This window comes from Dromiciops gliroides, chromosome 2, assembly GCF_019393635.1.
Source record: "Dromiciops gliroides isolate mDroGli1 chromosome 2, mDroGli1.pri, whole genome shotgun sequence".
NCBI classification, from domain to species: Eukaryota; Metazoa; Chordata; class Mammalia; order Microbiotheria; family Microbiotheriidae; genus Dromiciops; species Dromiciops gliroides.
The window spans coordinates 210,433,179-210,458,167 of record NC_057862.1 but is presented as its reverse complement, the minus strand read 5'-3'; the positions used below and the strand labels follow the sequence as shown (position 1 = coordinate 210,458,167).

General features: G+C 39.0%; 1 non-coding gene across 1 annotated transcript; it reads left to right on the top strand.

Moving 5' to 3' along the window:
• Nucleotides 1-860: 860 nt before the first annotated feature.
• On the top strand, nucleotides 861-967 carry LOC122744810. The gene has a single exon (XR_006355153.1). It is a non-coding gene; the product is annotated as a U6 spliceosomal RNA (small nuclear RNA).
• Nucleotides 968-24,989: the final 24,022 nt, after the last annotated feature.

Here is a 24,989-nt window from a genome sequence, read left to right as displayed (position 1 = left end):
TTAGACTTTGTTGTACTTGACCTCAGAGGGTGAACTTGGTAATTGAAGAAATAACAGAGGCAGATTTAGACTTGATGTAAAGAAAAACTTCCTGCCAATTAGAGCTCACCTCTCAACTCCCTTTGTTAAACTCGATATAAAATTGTAGAATCCCCTAGAAACTGTGGTAGCCTGGAACTGAGCTATTGGCCAGGAAAATGACAACCTTCTAGGAGCTGCTACACACAAGGCATCATCATTTCTGTAAGATGAGGAAAAAACAGATGGCAGTAAGAGAAACCAAAAAGTCTATCTTGTGGTTTGCATAATATCCAAGAAATCCTGTAGTTAGATCCATTCAAGGTGGGTGTGGCCATGTCTTTATGCTTCAGTAAATACTGAATTTAAATAGTTCAAGCTGGGGGTGGAGTTTTTTCCACTTGACTGCCAAGGAGAGAAGCAGGAAATGACCCAGAGACAGATTTCTGCTCAACATAAGGAAAAGTTTCCTAACATTTAGTCATACAAAAGTGTAATGGTTTGCTTACTTCTGATGGCAGAGACTAGTTGGGGATGTAAGAGAAAGGATTAATGATCTGTGTAGGGCCAGACTAGATGATCTTGGAGGTGTCTTCCAAACTGAAGTCTATAATTCTTTTTTTTTTCAGGGCAATGAGGGTTAAGTGACTTGCCCAGGGTCACACAGCTAGTTAGTGTCAAGTGTCTTAGGCTGGATTTGAACTCAGGTCCTCCTGAATCCAGGGCCGGTGCTTTATCCACTGTGCCACCTAGCTGCCCCGTGAAGACTATAATTCTATGAACAAGTCCCATTCTATACCCAGGCCCTTTTATTTTTCCTACCCTTAAGATACTTATTATCCGTGCTCGCTTCAGCAGCACATATACTAAAATTGGAACAATACAGAGAAGAGTAGCATGGCCCCTGTACAAGAATGACACGCAAATTCGAGAAGCATTCCATATTTTAAAAAAAGATAACTATTACCTCAAAGGAAGGCTGTAGGGCAAAATGAATAGAGGGCTGTCCTTGGAGGATTTACTCAAATCCTGCTTCTAAATGGAGGTACTAGGCATATGACCAGGTAGCTAAGTTTCAAATTCCTTAACTTGCATGTTCTTATGTATAGATGGAAGACATTTAGACACCAGGTATTCCTCACACCAATGAAATCATATATTTAAACCAAAGAGAGAAAGGGGAATTCTACTGATTGAGTGATACCAGTGTTGCTGCTGAACTTTACTGTTTTTCCTGAAGCTCAACTGTCATTTCCTATGATCTTGGGAAGACAAGACAGAGACTCATCCTGATTTTTCTTGTTTTCCTGCCCCACTGATATCCAGCCAACCATTCAACACATATGTGTTTAGCATTGTACTATGATAATAAAAACAATTTACTTCTTTTTAAGCAATAACCTTATAAGATAGTTTGAGTGAGTGTAACACATTGCCCAGAATCTAAGGCTCTGAGTTCACATGAACTAGGTTCAATCTTGGGGTTGTATCTGACAGGTCTCTTTTCAGTTCATGTTCCTTCTGAGGGTAGCAGAATTTGGTTTCTTTCTAGGTCTTCGTTAAAAAAAAAAAAAAAGCAGGGTCCTTAGTTCCTATGCAACCAAGCATTCATGATAACAAGATTCTGAACGTAACAGGGTTAATAAAAACCCTACTAGGGACAACTAGGTAGTGCAGTGGATAAAGCACTGGCCTTGGATCAGGAGGACCTGAGTTCAAATTCGGCTTCAGACACTTGACACTAGCTTTGTGACCTTGGGTAAGTCACTTAACCCCCATTGCCCTACAAAAACAAAAAACAAACAAACAAACAAAAAACTCTACTAAAGACATTCACCCTCCCTCCACTCCCTTCCCTGACAAATAGGACAGGCATCTGAGACATTAAACAGTTAAAATAACCCTCCTTCATCTCCTGTGAGCTCAATTTCACCAGGTACTCTTATTTTCCAGAGTTTAGATAGGTAGATTAACAGACTGACACAGCATTCATTAAGCACCTACTATATGCTAGTCATTGTGCTAAATGCAGAGTTCTAAACTGTTTCTTCACTCTCACTTCCTAAAAGGAAAAACATTTGTGATTGTCAGCATTAAGCAATTTGCACCCCCTGGTGAGTGCGCCCTGCCCCATTATCCAGGGCTGTATACAGCCTTCCTGCCATAGTTTAACCTGGAGTTGAAACGCTGTTGCTAGGGGAAAGCAGCCAAGATCGCTATAGTTATCGCCTTTCCTTGAACCTGCAAATTCTAAGTAAAGCACAGTACCACTAAACAGCAGTCTGCTCTTCTACATCATGACTGTCCTTTGCTGTTTTTTTAGTTTTTCTGCCTAACCCAGCAGACTGAGTCCAGGAATACCTCTGCTGCACACAGCACTCTGTAGCATATGGTTCCCTACTGCAGCTGTATGGCTGTTTGGTCTTTCTTTATGACAGGGAACTGAGCCCATGTATGCCTGATCAACTTCACTCTGGTTGATTTCCCAGCTCCTGTTCTCTGCTTGGTGCCTCTCTCCTATTTAAAGACCAAGGCCAAGGGTAAAGTCCAAATGTAAGAACTGGCTCTGAATCAGTCAATCAATGTGTCAATAGGGCAACCCAGGACAGGGCAAGTCCTTTACAGCTTATCAATAACTGATATCATCAATGCCAGTACTTTATACCTTATAAAAGGAAATAGCAAAGCTAGAACAAGGTCCTTATCAGCATGGCACAAGGAAGACCTGGGATAATAGATGGGCATCTTTATTATATTCCCATTTTTACAACTAAGAAAAATGAGATTCAGAAAGGCCTAAGTGATTTGACTTTGGCCACATAGCTGTCATTATTAAGCTGTCAGAGCTTAATTATTCAAACACAGGTCTCCTTACTGTATATTCAATCTACTTCCCACCTTAATACTAGACATTATGGATATAGATTAGAAATGTATGGGGCAGCTAGATGGTGCAGTGGATAGAGCACTGGCCCTGGAGTCAGGAATACCTGAGTTCAAATCTGAACTCAGACACAACACTTACTAGCTGTGTGACCCTGGGCAAGTCACTTAACCCCAATTGCCTCACTAAAAAAAAAAAAATGTATGACATGGTTCTGATCATGGCCTTCAGAAAGCATAGAGATAAGACATAAGACATGAGACAAGTAGGAATAATACAAAACAATACAAAGTACAAATATACAAACAATACAAAACTAAGTATTCAATAGTGTATCAGTCAGTCACTGACTAGAAAAGAGGCCAGTTAATAAGGGTTTAGAGTAGTTTGAGAAGTTTTTATGGAAGAGGTTGAACATGACAGAAGGGTTAGATTTGGATAAGAAAAGGGCAAAAGGGTGGGCATTTCCCCTGTAACACAAAGGTCTGAATGATAACAAGTACCAGGAATGAGAGTGGTAAGGTTCATTTTCAGCGTAGTTCCTATAGTTTCCTAAAATTCATTATAAAATTATAATTATAAGATTGTATTATTGTAATTATTGTGTGACAATAATTATAATAAAATTATAATCATAAATTTATTTGTGGTCTTTAGGTAACACAATGGATAAAGTATTGGACTTGGAGTCAGGAAGACCTGAGTTCAATTGTCCCTCAGACATTTTTTAGCTGTGTGCCTTTGGGAAAATCACTAACCCTCTCTCAGCCCTAGTTTCTTCATCTATAAAATGGTGATAATAATAACACCTCCCTCACAGAGTTATTGTGAGAATTATATGATAAGTAAAAATGATATAACAACAACTAATAATTAAAGAATAAATAACTGATCATTAAATAATAAATGAGGTTCTTTGCAAACTTTAAAGTGCTACAGAAATGCTGTTGTTTTGAGTCTCTGTGTGACCATTTACGTTTTGTGTGCACGTGTGAATTTAAAGAAGAATTTTTGACAGGGTTGTTATTTTTATTTTGTTTTTTCCTCTTTTCCTATTAAGCTGCGTTCAGTTTGTTCTCAGATGTGAGTTATTATTATTAGTCAGTCATGTGGTATGAGATGAACAGGGCTGATGAGTTAGTCCCACTGCCAAATGAGTTCTTGCTTTGCAGGAAACATTAAATCGTTTGCCAAGGAGCAGTATCCAGGGAGAATGTTTTTCAGTGATGTCGTGGGTACCCTTCACTGGCCTTTTCTGTCATAACTTTGCTATACTCCAGCTCAGCTGTCACCTCAGGGATGAAGATGGAAGTCCTTAGTGACTCACCTCTTTGGAGTCATTGTACTGGCATTAATTTTTTTCCTCCCCAGCCCCATTCCAGTAACCTAATCCATAACTAGAAGGCATTAGATTTCAAACATCAATCACACATTGCCTCAACCTTCCTCCCCACTCCCAGTATTATCATTTTCCTATTTCCCTCCCCTTCAAAATAATAATAACCTCCCCCCCCCAATAATCCTAAATCATACCCCAAACTCAGTCCTTGGGGGAAAAGGGATGTCTGAAAAATGGTTATAAATTATTATTTTTTAAAGATATCAATGAATGTGACTGACTGATTTGTGACAATGGAAAATATAATGGGCAGGAATCAGAAATCCTGGCTTCTATTGTTGTTTCTGCTACTAACTAGCCATGTCATCTTGGAAAAGTCACTACATTTTCTTCATTTGTAAAGTGAGCCTCTTAGATTGGATGGTCTCTAAGGGACCTTCTGGATGTAGTCTCTTTGGCACTCTGACTAGGGTTAATGTTAAACTCACAAACAAAATGTAAGGGCTGTTTAGTTCTTGCAAAACAAAATTCTTTGGCTCATCAACTGATTGTGTTTATTTATCAATCCTCCTTATTATTCATTTGGAGCAGATTAAAGTAGGGGTGGATATGTGGATGGGAAGCCCAGGAATTATAATTCATGAGGATATCGTAGGGTCCAGCAAGTTTTCCTGCAATACTGATGAAAACAAAATCTCAGATGATATGCTTCAAATTTCATTTCAGATTGTGTTTTTGAGTATTATTTTCAAAACAACACTTAATATTTAAAAACAACCATGTAATCAATTAGTAAGAGCGCCTCCAAAGGGCTTTTTAAAAAAGTTTTCTTTTCCCAATATGACACATATTTGGATTTTACATTTATCCTAAGACAGAGCAGATGTTCAATGATATTTTACTGTGGAAAGCATATTTCATGCATAGAAGAGGTGACTAGAATCATGAACTCATAGCTACGTATAGACTATTAGATACTATTTCTCCTGCAGTAGTTGTATGTGTCCAGAATGCTCAGCCCCTGAAATGCTGCTTTGGGGTCAGGGTTATAAACAGAGACTAGCTCTCCCTATTGGGAAGAGTATTGGCTTTAGATTCAGAAGACGTGATTTCCAGTTTAATCTTTGTCACTTACCAGCTGCGTGACTTTAGGCAAATTATTTACAATTATTCCTTCCACATCACAGGGGTTAGGGGCATGGGTGCCCCCTTGATCAAGAAAATCCATGTAAAATTTTTTTGCCCCTTCGTGCCAGAGAAGAAGTCTGAATTATTTCTTTTTCTTTTATGGGGCATTTACAGTACCTTACTGTAAAATTTGGGTTGATATTACATAATACATATATTTTATGCATTTCTGAGTCTCCACACTTTTTCTGTGTTGTCTGCTGGCCTTCACCTTTTGTCTGTGGTTTCCACAGAACTCCCCCTAAATTCCCATTTAATTTCTTATGCCAACCTGACATCTATCAAAACCGCAATAGATAGAGTTGTGATATGGAAGGGATAGCTGTCCTTCTTAGAACCTTGGAAGCTTCATCTTTAAAATGGTAATAGTGATGCACCAAGGCATCATTGGTTTAAAATATGGGCTGATTTTCTAAATGCTATTCAGGAAGCATGACAAAAGAGATAGAGGGTTGCCTTTGGAGTCTTGAACTCCTAGGTTCAAGGTCTGTTTTTGGCATATCCTGTCTGTGTGACCCTAGGCTAGTTATTTAACCTTTCAATGACCTCAGGCAACTAAGACCAGGGGTGGGCAAACTACAGCCCAGGCCATGGCCTGATGCCCAGTATGGTTGGCATATGTTGTAGGTTTGTTTTTTGTGTGTGTATATGTATGAATGTATGTATACCGGTGCACATACATGCACACACAGTCACATATGGGCACATATGTAGACATGTGTACACATGCACATGGATATGTGTGCATGTGCACACAATGTACTGTATACCCATTGTGTGTATGTACTATATATGTACTACATACGAAGTATACACATGTACTTTATTTTTGTACTTTCTGTATATTATATATGATGCTCTCTGGATTTATATGTAAATATATAAAATCTATATTATAATAATATATTAACTATATATATATGTGTGTGTATATGTATATAACTTTTTTTCATGATATAAAAACAGACAGTAGGCTGGATTTGGCCCAGGGCTGTAGTTTACCTCACCCCTGCTCTAAGAATGTAAATTACAGATGAATTGCTAATGTGGATCAGTGGTGGCTATTTCCATACATAGAGTTCTCAACCAAGGAAACCACAGATTCAGACCAAATAAATAAATAAATAACAAGCAAGAAACCCAAATAAGCACATAAATAAAGAAGTAGGATACACTGTAAGATTATGAGCAAACATTGCCACATCAAATACTGTATAGCACCCCATTTCCTGAGCTACTCTCTAACTTGAATTCACCAGCTATGTTCCTTTAGGGATAACTGAAGGTTCAAGGTACTCTAGAGATCTACACTCCTAAAACTATACTTTAAAAAAAAAATTATTTTATTTTACTTGTCGTTTGTTTTTTTTGTTTGTTTTTCTGCGGGGCAATGAGGGTTAAGTGACTTGCCCAAGGAAACACAGCTAGTAAGTGTCAAGTGTCTGAGGCTGGATTTGAACTCAGGTCCTCCTGAATCCAGGGCCAGTGCTTCATCCACTGTGCCACCTCGCTGCCCCCAAAACTATACTTCTTAAGTCCACACTGCCTTTATTAGTCAGTTTGGTCAACATAATTAGTTCAAAGCAAGGAAATTTATTGAAATGGCATAGTAAAAGCAGTAACTAGAAAACATTCTCTTCATAAACCTAGGGCACACTCTCCCACAAATACATTCAGCATCAGGGGGAAGGATGGTCATACACATAAAGTATACTAATAGAGTGGCAGATATGTGGGGAACACATCTGGTCACACATGGTAACTAGCACCTCCAGCACTGCAAGGTCCTCTCTTTGCTTTTGGCATCTGCATGACACTCTGCCAGGCTTGCTCCTTTCCAAAGCTCAACTTGACTCTATGGCTGTATTGTTTGGGCCTGCTTGTTGGGTATGCATTTCCTGTTAGGTGAGTTGGCAATGAGGGGAAGGAGAGAAATTGCCTTTCCTCGGTCTCCATCCCAACTCTGAAAGAGACACAAGCAAATTTTTCATCCTTAGCTGTCTCTCTTATGGACTGCCATGGATGCCTCCCTTCTCAAAGCTAGCTCATGATTTTTGAGGCTACCAGAAATATGACTGATTCTTTAGCCAGTTAATGCCTAGATGACCTACAGTTCCATCAGGTGGCTTAAGGAACTTTTTTCCACATCCTTTACACTAGTACTATCAAACTCAAATAGAAATGGGGGCCACTAATCCAGTCATAAAGATGCCTGTGGGCCACATATTGACTTAGTTTTAAAATGTAATATTTATTTTGTTAAATATTTTACAATTTTTTATCTAGTTCATGCAGCACTCAGGAGTGTTGTGGGTAGCATGACCGCTCTGGCAGTATATTTGACACCTCTGATTTACATTATTCCATTAGAGTACATAAGAGGTGACTTTTATAAGGTGCCTAATTATTGGTAACCTCCAGTTTCCCCACACATATTCTGTGAATAGGCTATTCAGGAGGTTAACTACTCAATGGTTATGAATGTAACCACTCATATTTGGAAAATACCTCATTGACTCTATCACATGCTCCTTACAGTCTGTAACTTCATCAAGTGGATGGGTGACCACAGGTTAGGTTGAAAAGTGGTTGAGAAGAATGAGCCTGAAGAATGAGAGCATCCCAAGAATATTTTTTCTTTTTTTTAGTGAGGCAATTGGGGTTAAATGACTTGCCCAGGGTCACACAGCTAGTATGTGTTAAGTGTCTGAGGCCGGATTTGAACTCAGGTACTCCTGAATCCAGGGCCAGTGCTCTATCCATTGCGCCATCTAGCTGCCCCAATCCCAAGAATATTTGAAGATGAAATTGAGAAGATAACAAAAGTAAGCAGACACAAAATGAAACTGATTTGTTGGCATTTTTATAGAGACTGTACCTTATTGGTAATAATAGTGGAACTATCACATTTGGACTTTACCATCTTACTACTAAATGAAGAATAGGAAAGGAGGAAAAGTAATGAAAGACATTTCACTTGCGTCTCCATATCTCACTGGTACACTTTCTTTATAGAAGATTTGGGAGAGAAAGGGCCATAAAAGGGAAAGTTAGCAATGGGTTAATTTGTTTTCCTTTCCAATTTTATTCTATGTGCAATAAAGCTGGAGTGAAACTGTACTCTGTGTGTCTAAATCTATGAATATTGAGGGGCCAGAATTGAGATAGTGAACTATTCCTATGAATTGGGGTTGGGGCCAAAATTATCATAGTAACTTCCATATATTGATATATGATCACTGTTTCATCTCCTAGGTTAGTACCCTGGTAAGAAAGGAAAAAAAATGTTAAGCAGCTAAGTTTTTTTTGGCAGTGAGACTTGCTGAGACTTTGAATGCCCCCTAGTAGCCAGAGGGGATACTGCAGGATGCTAAAAGGGGGCTTTCTCCAGGCAGTACAGTTGGGGCAGACAGGGAGGAATTGTTCAAATCAAGTACCACCTGATGGCTAATTCAGATATTACACTTGGAGGTAATTCGAACCTCTTAACTGAATTTTTACCAATGTAACAGCACCAACCAGCTAAAATGAAACACCAATATCCCAAGTGAATATCACAACAATCTACTGTTGAAAGATTACCAGCAATTTTAAAGGGAACTCAAATAAATATTTGGGTATCACAGGATGCTGCTATAGAATTGCTGAGTATCAAAAATGATGCCTCATTCCTACTGGGCCCCTGCTGGAATGGCTGGATGAGTTTAGGGATTTGAAAGTTGTTTTGGTTGAAGTCCTGAAGGGAAGGCTGAGTGGTGAACTTCAGGACTGCTTTACCCTTACTCTGCTCCTGACAATCTAATATGTCTAACAAGCATAATTGTCCAGTTAGAGAGGGCAGCCATGTGACCCAAGGGGGAAGGAGAGTTGTGTGTCCTTGGACAATCACAGTTATTCATAACCTATACTGCGGAAGAGCTACCCAGCATTCATAGGTAAATGGTAGTGAGATATATATATATATATATAATGTGATCAATTTCATTATCAGTGTGGAGTCTGGGGTCCTCTAGTCCAAAGTTTAACTGTGGGTTGAAACCCCATAATGGGGTTGCCTAACTGAATCTGGAGGCCGTGAAAAGTTTGACAACAAAGGTTATATATACCTATTTTATATACTGATATACTTGGGCGTCACGTAAAATTTCTTGGGCAAAAAGGGGTCACAAGTGGAAAAAGTTTAACAAGCCCTGCTGTAGTCCACAAATGTTTTGGGAATGGCCTCCATATGGGGGTGAGATCCTTTGGTGAAGAAACTAGAAATATTTGTGATGGGGAGAACAAAGTTTTCAGCTCCCTAGGGTACTGCATCGTTAGATTGGCTCATATTTTTGATGTAGGGGCTTAGGGCACTTAATTCATTGGTACAGGCAATTCTGCTCTCAGTAAAAGCCCCTTTTCCACACTGGTCTCAGAGGAATGGGAATGAGTTCCCCCAATAATTGCCCTATAAAAACTAGAGCTCAAATCCAGGATCATCTGAGGGGAGAGGCTATGAATACCCAATACAAACCTTTGGAGTGGGGAAATAGGAGAGCAAACCTGCCAGCCCTAAGAAGGAAGGCACTGGGAGAAGCTGGTTTTGCAAACCATAAAGAGCTACATAAGTATCAACCATTATTATTGATATTAGTAGTAGTGGTGGTGGTAGTAGTAGTGGTATGCATAATTGGCCCACCTCCTTTTCCAGTTGTACAGGTACTCTGATAATACCCTTTTAAATTTTTCTATTTTTTTCTTGGTAGTATTTAATTTTTTTCCAATTACATGTAAAGATTGTTTTCAACATTCATTTTTGTAAGATTTTGAGTTCCAAATTTTTCTCCCTTCTTTCCCTCCCCCTCTCTAAGACGGCAAGCAATCAGATATAGGTTTGTTTATACACCCCCCCCACACACATACACATACATACATACACACGTATATAAATTATCCATATATACATACATAATCACGTTATATATATTTCCATATTAATCATGTTGTAAAAGAACAGTCAGAACAAAAGGGAAAAACCATAAGAAAGAAAAAATAACAACAAAAAATAAAATAAAAATAGCATACTTTGATCTGCATTCAGACTCCATAGTTCTTTTTCTAGATGTGGAGAGCATTTTCTATCATAAGTCTTTTGGAATTGCCTTGGATCATTGTATTGCTGAGAAGAGCTAAATCTTTTACAATTAAACATCATACAATATTGCTGTTACTGTGTACAATGTTCTGGTTCTCCTCACTTCGCTCAGCATCAGTCCACTTAAGTCTTTCCAGGTTTATCCAAAATCTGCCTGCTCATCATTTCTTACAGCACAACAGTATTCCATTACATTCATATACCACAACTTGTTCAGCCATTCCCCAATTGATGGGCATCCCTTCAATTTCTTTTTTTTGTGTGTTTTTGTTGTTGTTGTTGGTTTTTTTGTGGGGCAACGAAGGTTAAATGACTTGCCCAGGGTCACACAGCTAGTGTCAAGTGTCTGAGGCTGGATTTGAACTCAGGTCCTCCCGAATCCAGGGCTGGTGCTTTTATCCACTGCACCACCTAGCTGTCCCCCATCCCTTCAATTTCCAATTCTTTGCCAACACAAAAAAGAGCTGCTATAAATATTTTTGGACATGTTGGGTCCTTTTCCCTTTTTTATGCTCTCTTTGGGATACAGACCTAGTAGTGGTCAAAGGGTATGCACAGTCCCATAGCCTTTTGGGCATAGTTGATGATGCCCCTTAAAGAGCTTCCTGAACGTGAGTCAACATTGATAATTTGTTGCAGCATGTTTACCATTATCATCAGCTTCTAAATTGCCCCATTGTCCAAAAGAGATTTTGGTTCTTCAGAGATCAGTTTCCTTTATTCATAGCTATACAACATCTTCAGGAGAAACATGTGTCAAAAAGATAGGTTTTTGCACTAGAGAAAAGGTTGGGATTACTGAAAGCACTGTGTGATTGCTCCAAAACAATCTAGTTTGTCCTTATTGTCCTTTACAATTCTCAGCCCAGATCCTTATTAATTTTCTATACCTGTTCAAAAAATGTGCACTGATGACCTAATTCAATAAGATGCTTATGCAACTGCATAGCCTCATTTCTATCATGTGTATTCTTCTTCCACTTGATTTTTTTAATGTGTGGGTTGATAGGCTGATCTCTTTTGAATAGTTATGCATCTCATTCAGGGGGCCTGTAGTGTTTTGGGGCTTGATGTAATCAGTAAAATGTTAATTTGATAATAGGAACAACTGGGAAAACCTCACCCTATAAAGAGTTTTCTTTTTGGATTCTGGGAAGAACATTGTCCACCACTCTTATAGATGCGTTATTGAGTGTATATCTCCTCAGTATCTTTTGCTGAATGTATTCCTACTAATCACAGACTCATGATTAACCCAAGGCTCTATCCCATGCCCTCTTCTCTTTTCCCTCTATTCTATCTCACTTGGTATCTCATTAGCTCTCATAGGTTTAAGTAACATCTTTGGATAGTTGATTAACAGATCCATACATATAGTTTTAGTTTCTCTCCTGGGCTCTAGTCATGAATTACTGACTGTCCATTGGGCATCTTGAATTGGATTTCCCTTAAGCATTTCAAACTCAACATTTTCAAAATAGAACTCATTATCTTTCTCTCCAAATTTTTGCCTTTTCACCCCAAATTTCTCTGTTATTGTTAAGGGCGATCATAATTCTTCTGGTCATCCAGGCTCATAACTTCAGGGTTATCCTTGAATCCTCAGCTCTCAATTTATCCAAATATTTGTTATTAAATCTTGTTTTTGCCTTCGGAGCGTCTCTCATGTACATCCATTTCTCTTCACTCATACAAACCACAACCCTATTTCAAGGTCTCATCACTTCTTGCCTAGACTTTTGTCCTCTGACTTATTTCTCTGCCTTTAGTCTCTTTCTACTCCTGTATATCCTTGACACAGTTGTCAGGGTGATTTGTCTAAAGTGTACATCTGATCATGTCACCTCTTCCTGCTCAATGATCACCAGTAGCTTCTTATTACCTCCTCCATAATATGTAAACTCCTTTGGCATTTAAAATTCTTCATAACCTGGCCCCTTTCTCACTTCTCAATCTTCTTACATCTCCCTCCTCTCCCTATACTCTCCCATCTAGCTGTACTGGCCTGCTTACCATTCCTCTATTCAGTACTCCATTTTTTTCTCTCTGCCCCTTTGTACTGGCTGTCCCCCATTCCTGGAATGCTCTGCCCCTCATCTCTATCCCTTAGTTTCTCTGGTTTCTTTTAAGACTCATTTTAGAGGGGGCAGCTAGGTGGCACAGTGGATAAAGCACTGACCCTGGATTCAGGAGGATCTGAGTTCAAATCTGACTTCAGACACTTGACACTAGCTGTGTGACCCTGAGCAAGTCATTTAACCCTCGTTCCCCTGCAAAGAAAAAAAAAAGTCTCATTTGAGATCCCACACTCTGGAATATGTCTTTCCTAGATTCTCCTAGCTTCTAAATGCCTCCCCATCTCTGATAGCCCTCTGTCTATGCTGTATAGTTCTTGTATGCATGTTCTCTCTCATGTGTAAATGTAAGCCCTTTGGGGGAAGGGGACTTTTATTTTTTTTTGCCTTACTTTGGATCTCCAGTGTCTTGAACATTGGAAATATTTGTTGACTGGAAGTAGGGGACCTTACAGGACTGAAAGTTATTTACAGTGTTATCTGTTTTATGGGCTGCCATGGGTCAAAGAATTGATTTCATAGCCAGCTTTTTCTGCATTTAGCTGGGCTCCTTCTGAAACAGCAGACATTGATCAGGGACTGTATTTGAAGTGTTTCATGCTTGGTACAACCTGCCAGAGTTTGTCTTCTGCTAGCATAGCCTTCAAGAACCAAGGGTCATCTTCATCTTACAATGAAGTACTAGAATAGGAATTTATTTTATGGAGCACTGAAGTACAAAATTTTTGGTCTCCGTTAAAAAAATTGAAATAATTCTGTAAAAACAGATTCTTCAGAAAACCAGAAATGAATAATTTACATTAAGATGTTTTTTCCAGGGAAATACTATATTTTTCCTTTCCCCTAAATTTCAGGACATAAAATGTGGCAGGGGTGCCAATGATGCAGTCATCACTTGCCAGTGTGGGGACCAATTTTTAATTGGGGAGTGCTAGCTAAGTGGCTTGCTGCAATACTGGAGCAAGGAAGGAGATTGGCAGCCTCCCTCAAAACAGAACAAGATTTATTTTATATTTTTAATTAAAAATTTTTTTTTTTTAGTGAGGCAATTGGGGTTAAGTGACTTGCCCAGGGTCACACAGCTAGTAAGTGTCAAGTGTCTGAGTTCAAATTTGAACTCAGGTCCTCCTGACTCCAGGACTGGTGCTCTATCCACTGCGCCACCTAGCTGCCCCAACAAGATTTATTTTTACAAGAATGAATTTAAAAACAAAACACAAACAGGATCAGTAGGATCAAGGGAAAGGAAATAAAATGGGGAAAAATTATAATACCTGAAAAAATACCACTGCCCAGGAATCAGCTGAAAATACGCAGAATACCTGTTGCTTTCCAGCTTCCACCTCGAATGCCCAATTCACCTCCCCCAAACCTAGAAACTCCCCACACAGCCCTAGCCAATGGGATGGCTGCTCTGACAGTCACGTGACTTCCCTCACTAGGCTTCCAATCGTTATAATTTTGCCAGGCCCATGTAGGCGTCAGTGAGCAGTGATAACGTGTGGTGCCAGAGCCCTGGCTATGGCTACAACCAGTGGGTGGAGCACCATGAGGTTTGCGGAGCCCCAGGCCAGTGGCATAGAAACCTGGAATAACAATTGATTCTTTACACCAGGAATACTTCAGAAGGAATGTGGTGGAAGGACAGACTAGATAACCTTTCAAATCCCTTTCACCTCTGACATTCTAGGATTTTATAAGTCTGTGATTTTATGGTTATAAAATTCTAAGATTCTATAATTCTAAGTGTAAGCCACCTTCATGTGAGTACTGGGAGGGGCCAGCATTCTCCCAGAAGCCCTTGGGGGCAAATAGGACATGAGTACTAAAAGTGACTTCCTTTTGGACCCAAGTGTGAGGCACGCACAAACATCTCAGGACCTATGGAAGTAAAGGGTAAAGACAATTCCAATAAGACAAGCTCTCTACTTTCTCCTTAGCCTGCGGCACAAGGGTAGACAGTGCTCCATTTCATTAACTCTAACTCTGGCATGGGCTGCAGAAGTGGGTGGACAGAAGAAACTGTGACTGAGGGTTAGATACCAGCCCAGAAGAAAGTGATTTGTGGAAGTACACCTTGTAGAGACCAGCACAGACAAACACTAGCTTGTCCAGTGAAAGAGGAAGAGGACTTCAAGTTACATACCTATTTGTGTGTTTCATGGTATGACTATCATGGTTCACTGCTCTTGGAGTGTATGGAGATGTGAGTTTTATTAAGCAAATCAATTTCCTGGTTATTTCTCTGTCTAGTAATAAACTCCAACCTTAAGAGAAGAATTTGCTTTGAGTTGGAGCTGGTAGGTGTTTAGAATGTTGAATTTTATGATACAAGTGGTTAAAACTTTCTCAATTTTATAGTGTTTTTACCAAAGTAATTAGCCTCACAGGATGATGTGGCTTGAATGGGAAAACCCAACAACAAAACTAGAAAACTAATAAACTGTATCTGGAAGTGTAAAACCTTAATATCTCCTCAACAGCAGGGAGGAAAGGCCAGGGCCTGCATAGATTGTTGGGATTTGGAGTTTGCTCATCCCCTAGCTAGCTGATCCAGTGGATAGAGTACCAGGCCTGGAAGACTCATCTTCCTGAATTAAAATCTGGCCTCAGACATGCATTGGTTGTATGATCCTGGGCAAGTCACTTAACTCTGTTGCCTTAGTTTCCTTATCTGTAAAATGAGCCAAAGAAGGAAATGGCAAATCACTCCAGTATCTTTGCCAAGAAAACTCCAAATGGGGACATGGAGAGTTGGACATGACTGAAAATAACTGAATACCACATCTCCCAAGGCAAGACAAATGTTGCATAGCATGGTTTTGGGTCAGAGGTGGAATTTGAAAAGGGCCCATGTTAAAAAAAAGAGAGAGAGAGAGAAACACTAAGAGGGATAGAGAGGAAGCCTCCCTGAGTGGGGTGACATTGGACAATAAGAGTGGGGAAGAGGGTGAGCACTTTTGTAATGGCAGCTCAGCTTCCTTCTCCAAACCCACCAAGAGAAGTGGTGGGTTTGGAGTAAAACATTTTCCAAACCATAAAGCATTATATAAATGCTTTTATTACCACCACCCTTTTATTATTGCCACTTATTATAATATTATTATTACTACTCATTATTATTATTATTACTGTTATTAACATTAAATTGAAAAGGGTAAGGTATAAGAACATATTTTCTTGTGGTTGTTCTCTTGGATGATTGGAGAGTTGGTCAAAAGCATGTGGAAGAGCTGATTGTCTTTATCTCCCTTCCCTTCTACTTCCACTGCACATGACTGGTGTTCATTTCTAAGTATATTCCTTTATTCTGCTAGAAATTGTGTTTGACAAAACTAGTTTCACTTCTCATTAGCTTCTGTGGTCAGTCCAGTCTAGATATGTGTATTATTGCCTTATGTCTGTTGTTTTACTAGGGGAGAGAGAGAGAGAGAGAGAGAGAGAGAGAGAGAGAGAGAGAGAGAGAGAGAGAGTGTGTAGGGGCTGGGGTGGGGCAGTTGTGTGTCCCCCAAGAGATAGTGGCTTTTCCTTTCCAGGGTGGAATCCTGACCTCCCTCCTGTGTTTGGAGCACAGTGTTTCTCAAACTGTGGGATTCCTGGGGGCAGGGGACTATGAGGTTAAAACTATTGTCAATTATAACAGTCATGCTTGGTCCCAGCCACCACCTTCCAGCCACCACTATTACTTCTGCCAGACTAGGTGTCACTGGAGCCCATGGGTAGGTGCTGCTTTTAGCCAATCAGACACCTGAGTTACACGACAAAGCAAAAAGTTACACTCAGTATATCATTTCCTTTATGGTAAATATTGATAGATATAATCCACATGAACAAAAACTCTTGGAGATCCTCAGTCACATTTTAAGAGCACAAGGGGTCCTGAGATATCCAGAATTTGAGAGCCTCTGTTAGAGAATTTGTTTCTTTTTCTTATTTGGGAGTATAATCACAAGCCTTTCATAGGTTTCTTTTTTTGGTTTGGTTTTGTTTTGTCATTTTTCAATTACACATTTGAAATCATTTTAATCATAATCCCAAATTTTTTTTTTTAGAGACAAAGGACCTGGATTCAAGTTCCAGTTCTGTTCCTTAATATCTATTTCTTTTTCTTTTTTTCTTATTTTTAAAAATTTTCAATATTGAGAACTTTGTTTTCTGAAATTACATGTAAAATACAAATATTTGTTTTGTTTTGTTTTTAGTGAGGCAATTGGGGTTAAGTGACTTGCCCAGGGTCACATAGCTAGTAATGTTAAGTGTCTGAGGCCGGATTTGAACTCAGGTACTCCTGAATCCAGGGCCGGTGCTCTATCCATTGCGCCATCTAGCTGCCCCTAAAATACAAATTTTGATATCAATTTTTAAAAAACTATGTGTTCCAAATTCTTAAGTGACTTGTCCAGGGTCACACAGCTAGTAAGTATCAAGTGTCTGAGGTTGGATTTGAACTCAGGTCCTCCTGAATCCAGGGCCAGTGCTTTATCCACTTTGCCACCTAGCTGCCCCTTCCCCATAGGTTTCTTAACTAAACTCCCAAGGACAGAATACCACCTAGGCCTTTCTGCAGTCAGCTCGATTATACTGAGTGTAACCTTTTGCTTTGTCGTGTAACTCAGGTGTCTGATTGGCTAAAAGCAGCACCTACCCATGGGCTCCAGTGACACCTAGTCTGGCAGAAGTAATAGTGGTGGCTGGAAGGTGGTGGTTGGGACCAAGCGTGACTGTTATAATTGACAGGCATAACCAGACAAAATACCCAGGGATATAATAATGTGGGTTAAGGTGTCAGATGATTTGAAGCTGACTGCTGACAGTATAAGGTTGTTAAATGAGATTGTATAATTCTGTATTGTAAAGGGGACTTCTGTAACTATGTTGGACTAGATGCCCTGCCTCTCTAAGAATCTATCTCATTCTGCAACCTTATGATTCTTTAAAACTTCAGCAAAAACATCTACACCCATTTCTCACAAGTGGGATTCTGATCTGCCCTTTAATTCAACTGGTAGTGTTTAAACAATATTGCATAAAATGAGGTTTTTTAAAACATTATTGTTACAAGTGATGTAAGTGGTTTCATTTGTCCTTTTGATTTCTTCCTTATAAAGTTCACAAGAAACCCAGACACTACTGGGAATATACTTTGTAAATGAAACTTTACAGATTTCATTCAAACTCAGTAAAGTGAAACCCGCATGGAGAATGAAGCACAGGTATGGGTTTCATACACAGCCCTCATCTGGGCACAGAGCCCAGAGCTATCTCAGTTAAGTGGGCAGATGGCTTGCTTAGTGTTCTTGGTTCCTCTCCCCTTTTCCTCCTTGACTCTCCCCTCCCCCCTTGTAACTTTCCTTCTGTTAATTCCTAGTAATGTACCTAAGAGGAAAATTTGGTTTTATGTAGAATGTCCTTGATTACTAATCTCGCAGTTTGGTGACCTGGCTAACCTGTTGTAAGAACATTCTGGAGTCAGAACATACCTTGAGGCAATACACCTTGTGCCTGGTGAAATAATTTATGAATTGTAAACAGTTTCCATTTCAATATACCTAGTAAGATTTTGAGAAAAGATTGCCTTTCTTAGAATACCACCACCACAACAAAAAGAATTTAGAATGTGACATAGAGGAAAGAGCACTTTACCAACTTGAGGAAGGGTTCTGGACCCATCTCTGCAGCTAGCTTACTATATACATGAGTTTGTATAAATTACTTGATTTTCCTGAACCTTGGTTTTCTAATTTGTAAGGCTATTTACTTTTGAATTCCTTCCCCCAGTAACCCTCTCTTTTGGCTCTGCCAATTCCCACACCTGGTATCCTTCAATAACTTCCTTCCCTGCCTTTGCTCTCCAGCAACCAAATACTGTTGGAAAGTGTCATTCTGATTGTGTTCCCTAAAAATGGGCCCTCAATACTTTTATTTATAGCATTATTTTCACAGAGGTTATTTCCAAATCTATTCTCTTCAGGCCCTCAACTTCATTCCTGTGTTCCTTACTCTTAGCGAATAACTTGCTTTCTACTTTACTCTGATTGTTGTTCTTGTTGTTTGTCCTTTGTTCTCAGAGGACCATGACATTGGGGAGGTAATATGACTTGCAGTGAATTAGATTTGAGTGAGGCAGGACTGTGCAAGGTCACCCGCCTCACTCTCTCCTCCAGAACCATCAGGGTCCAGTGGCAAGTGATCAGGATGACTGGAGGCGGCTTTGGATGCAGTGGGACACCTTATAAACTCCTTGAAGGAAGAAACTAAACCTTATAAATCTTCGTATCTCTTTCATCATCCATATGATACATTGCATATGATAGATGCCTAATAATTGTTTGAATGAACCATCTCACATTTATGTAGTGCTTTAAGGCTTTCAAAGCTCTTTGGGATAACTTTGTGAGATAAGTAGGGCAGGTTATTATCCCCATTTTAGAGATAAGGAAATGAAATCATTTACCCATGGTCATATAACTAGTAAGTATCTGAGATGAAATTCAAATCCAGGCCTACTGATTTCAAATCTCTTTCCACTATTCTGTGTCTCCCTTCAATGAATACTTGTAGCAATCTGAGATGAGCACCTCTATTTCTTAAAAATTCTCTGTAGCTCCATCCACCATCTCCTTCCTTACAGATGCAGACAAGACAGTTCTTTTCCTTAACCAAGGTTGAACTTTCCTTATGTAGCATGGATCTCATCCACATCTTTTCTCCAACAGAACATGTTTCATAAATCATCTACTTTCTCTTGCATCTTCAATCTCCTTGTTGTATCCTTTTCTTCTCCCTACTAACATCCTCAGGTCCATTTTATCCTAAACCCTGTTAAGGGCTAAAATTCTAGCTAGACTGTCTAAAATCTAATGAGTGGTCGCCAATAAATTATAAGCTTTAGCAAGAGTTAGACTTTTAAGCATTTATTAAGGAGAATAAGAGTTTGGTAAAGAGAGAAGAAAAGGCCTAGATTCCTATCTATTAAAGGGAGAGCACATTTCTAGCTCCGCTCTCCACCAGAGTCCAAAAGAAAGAGTGCGAGACAGAGCGCTAGTCTCTTCCTTCTTCCTCCCACTAGCCAACATCACTTCCTGACGCCAAAGAAAAGACTCCTGGTCTTGCCCTCAAAGACCTTCGCTTCATGGGTGGAACTCTTCTACAGTAAATCTCCAGCAGGTGGCATCATTCCAATCGTTACAACCCTCTCAAACTAAAAAAGCTTCATCTAACCAACCCCCACCTCCAGCAAAGTATCAAGCAATTTATCCTTCATTTTATTATCAAGCTTCTAATAAAAGTACAGGCATGCATAACCCCACTAATTAACATTAATTGAATTAATGAAAACATGTCTAAACAACTATGTTACATCTTCACAACAGTTATTTATTTATTTATTTATTTTGGTGAGGCAATTGGGGTTAAGTGACTTGCCCAGAGTCACACAGCTAATAATTGCTAAGTGTCTGAGGCCGGATTTGAACTCAGGTCCTCCTGAATCCAGGGCCGGTGCTCTATCCACTGCACCACCTAGCTGCCCCAACAGTTATTTATAATGGACGACAAAATGAGCATTACAGAGAGTTCATCGACAACACAGTAGATGTTGGGGTTATAATACATTAACCACAAATACAATAGAATTGGTTAGAGCAAAATTATATTGGGTATTCCAGCAGTCTACATTTTTGCTCTGCTGCTTCACTATTCACTTGTTCTTCAAGTCTTTGCATTTTTGTTTCTATTCTTATCTTTAACTGAAACTTTTCTCTGAGGTCACCCTTGACCTCTTAATTGACAAATAAAATGACATTTTGTCAGTATTCATCCTCTTTGATAACCCTGCAGTATTTAATAATGCTGATCACCATATTCCTCCTAGATGTTCTCTTCCCCCTTGGAATTTAGGATGCAATATTCTCATGGTTGTCTTTCCATTTTTGTGCTTCTGGCCCTTACTGAGGATACTTTTTACTCCTGCCTCCTCTATGTGGTACATATGTTATTCCCTACCCCCTCCTCCTCCCCTTGGAGATCTTATCTACTCTCAAGTTTCAATAATTAATTTCTATAGAAATAACTCCCAAATATCTGCCTCCAGCCTTGCTTTTTCCTTCCTTTCTCTCCCCAACTACGCTCCTATTTACAACTTCTATTGTACATGTCTGACTGAATGTTCTGTTGATAACTCCAACTCAACATCTGAAATTGAATCCATCATTTGCTCCTTATACCTTGTTCCTTCTAATTATCCCATTTTAATTAGTGATACTACCATTTTCCTAGTCACTAAGTCTTGGAAACCTTAGTTTTTTTTTAAAAAATTCTCTACCTTTCCTGCCATATCCAATCATTGTGGATTGTATCTTTACTGTATCTCAACCCCCCCATCCAAGCCTAACCCAGGATCTCATGACTTCTCATGTGATCTATTGCAATAGGCAATAACTTCTCTTCCTGCCTCCACTTTCTTGCCTCAAATCCCCTACATATTGCTCCTAGAACAATCTTCCTAATGTGAAGGTCTGATCACAACATTCCTCTGTGCCAAAAATCTTTGATGCTTTCCCATTGTTTATTGAGTAAAATATTGTCACAGGGTAAATGGTTGGTGTGGGAGTCCTTGGGTATTCCTCTTTAAAGAATTACACCCTCTTGCACACAAATCCAATTTGAATAAAATAATCTTTTATTTAGATGCTGAAGAAAGGAAACCAAGAGAGAAGTCCTTGGACTTCTTTCATGGGGGATAGCACAGAGACACATGATTCTCTGAGATAGCTATCTCCTCAGGCCATAGCTTCTACAGATGACAGATGGTGGAGAGACAGATGGGGTGATCATCTGACTGTGGAAAGTTCCCTTTGGGGGTGGGGGAAGCTAGAATGAGGAGAGGTGGTCCTGATTTCTGAAGTTATTTTTCCCCTTGGCACCACTCAGGCAGCAGCTACACTGAATGGGTTTATCTCTCTTGCTCCTCAAGGTTCTTCAGTTTAGTTGGCCAGTTTAAATTTTAATCCTAACTCCGTAACAAAACAAACTTCTCAACCTCTCTTCTCATTCTTTTCTCTCTCAATTTCCCCTTCACACATCCTATGTTCTAGTCAAACTAGACCACCTATTTCTTGTCCTACTTTTTCCTCCCTCTGTCCCTTTGCTCACACCTGTCCTGATACTTTCAATGTATTGCTCTCTTAATCTCTGCCTGAGATTAAGCCCTGACCTTCAAGTTCAGTTTATTTGGCAACTCTTTCTCTGAAGCCTTTTCTGATCTCTCTACCTGGATATGGTTTCTTCAATGTCCTTTACCTAGCCTACAAACTTTTTATCACTTTGTACCTCTCTTATATGCTTATTACATTTTTTTTTCTCGGCAGGGTAATGAGGGTTAAGTGACTTGCCTATGGTCACACAGCTAGTAAGTGTCAAGTGTCTGAGGCCGGATTTGAACTCAGATCCTCCTGAATCCAGGGCCAGTGCTTTATCCACTTTGCCACCTAGCTGGCCCTGCTTATTACATTCTAATTTTTAGAAAGTTATTTGTGACTTTCTCTTATCTCCCCTATTAGACTGCACACTTTTCAAGGGAAGGGAACTGTATTTTTTTTTTTAAGTGAGGCAATTGGGGTTAAGTGACTTGCCCAGGGTCACACAGCTAGTAAGTGTTAAGTGTCTGAGGCCGGATTTGAACTCAGGTACTCCTGAATCCAGGGCCAGTGCTTTATCCACTGCATCACCTAGCCGCCCCGGAACTGTATTTTTATTCTTAGTGTATTGCACATAAAATATGTTTTTTCTAAGTGAATTGCGTGACTAGGATTAGATGATTTATGCTTAATTTTATGTTTTAATGTTCTGTCAGTCATTGAGATGAATGAAGGTGGTGATCGATGAATGGCTATATTCTCTTTGAATTTTTTGTCCTCCAAAGTTGACCTCAAACCTCAATGTAAGACTAAGTTGCTAAATTTGGTATTTAAAGAAAAAAATACTACCAGGATATTATAACAAATGTTTTATGCAAAGAGATTCAAAACAATAGCACAAAGAAAGGTATGCAAACCTCCTCCATTCATCTCAGGATACTGCAACTTCTGAAAGTAGAACAGGGAGGAGGATGATTTCAATGGAAATTCAGTAAGTGATTTTCCACTTGATTGTTTTCAAAGAACTACTTGTTTCAGGAAAGTTCTGAATAAGGTTCTTCTAAGAAGTTCTCTGTTAGGTGTAAGTCAAATCAGGCTAAGTACAATTTTAGGAGGTGTTGCTCTCATGATTTGAATTTCAATGAACGCTTGGTGATCAATTATGGGGGGGGTGGGCAGCTAGGTGGCACAGTGGATTGTGAGATTTAAAATAGGATATAAGAGCATTAAACTCCTCTTTAACCTTTGTTTAGCCAACTCTTAAATGTTAGTTAAAAGCTTTCATTTTTTACCACAGGATAAAGCACTGGCCCTGGATTCAGAAGGACCTGAGTTAAAATCTGACCTCAGATACTGGACACTAGCTGTGTGACCCTGGGCAAGTCACTTAACCCTCATTGCCCTGCAAAAAAAAAATATCCAGGAGAGAGACCATTGGTTCAATTCAATAAGCTTATGAATCTGGCACCATGATTAGGTTCTATAGTATTAAAGAGAAGCATAAGACAGGGCATGGTTCTGCCCTCATTTAACTTGTAATTTAGTTGAGGAAATAAGACTCAAATAATCATAGTTTACATTTGTATAAACTTTAAGTTTTGCAAAGAACTTTCTTTACAACCATCTGTGAGGTAGGTATTTATTATTTACTATTTAGTATCTTACCAATGAGGAAATTCAGAAGCTAAATGACTATGCTCATTGTCACACAACTAGCAAGTGTCTGAGGTAGGGTTAGAATCCAGGTATCCAGGAATAGATTCAAAATCCATTATTATTTCTACTTTACGTCCCATATGAAAGCGAGACTATTATTTTATATGTGATTAAATACTGAAATCAGTACTGCAGTGCTTCACTAAGGTGATGAGGTCTTTGGAAGGGAGATCCACATGATGTAGTTTGGAAGATTTCATGGAGTACATGGTAATGGTTGGACACTTGACAGAGAAAAAGATACTTTAAAAATACATTTTATTGATGACATTTGTCTTTAAATCACAATGATTTCTGGAAAATAACCCTCTTCCCTCACCTCTTTTCCAGATTAACCTTCCCTTGTAAAAAAGGAAAACAATTAGACAAAAATATCCAATGCAGTGATTATCTCTGATAATGTATATATAAGATTCTCATCTAGTGGTCCCTCCCGCCTTTGCCTAAAGGGGAGAAATGTGTATTGTCTGTTCTTCTGGGCTATCACTAGTGGTTTTTTTTTTTTTCATTTATTCAGAATATGGCTCCTTGCTAGTGAAATTTTCATTTATATTACTGCAGTTATTGAATACATTATTAGTTTGTTTTTGCCCATTTCACCCTGTATGAGTACAAATAAATCTTGTATGTTTTTCTGAATCCTTCAAATTCAGCGTTCCTCATTGTACATTATTACATTCAGAAACAATAGTTTTTCAGATATTTCTGAATCAATTGGCATGCTCCTTGTTTCCAGTTGTTTGAGAGGAAGGATTGTTTCATTTTTTACTATATCTGTGGAAGACAGTACAGTGTCTGTAAATAATAGGCACTTAATAAATGCCTGTTGATTGAATCTTTGCTTTCACAGAATGCTTCTTTGACTATACTAGACCTCTTTTTCTGCCTTTGACTTGTTTGGATTATATGTTTAAGAGCGGGTTGCTGAGTTAATGGACAGTTTAATATTGATAGTTTAGTTATTTTTCTTGCACAATTCCAAACTCATATGAACAGTGGTTGGAACCATTCACAGCTCCATCAGCATTGTTGTATTAGAGTGTCTTCTTCTCACAGCCTTTCTAACATTGACTAATTTGCCAGTTTGTAAAGTGTGAGAGTTGTTTTAATTTGCATTTCTTTTATTATAGTGAATTGGAGCATGTTTTCATTATTTGCAAATATTTTTATGTCTTTTGAGCACTTATCTATTGGGGGAATGGCTTATGATGTTACACTTTTGTGCCAATTGTCTTGGATATTAGACTTTGATCTGTGATATTTGATGCAAGTAGTTTTTTCCACTCTACAAGCTGAGTACAGGGTCTGAGAAATGCAGGGATATGCATTCAAATCCTGCCTCTAATGTTTCCTTCCTATGTGGCCATGAGTAAGTCAGTTAACCTCTCTGCCAACTTCAGTTTCCTCATTTGTGAAATGAGTAGGGTAGAGGTAAAATTTTCTAAGTATTGATTTAGAATTTTTTGAAACTGTCTCTTCTTCTAAGCTTCATTTTGGG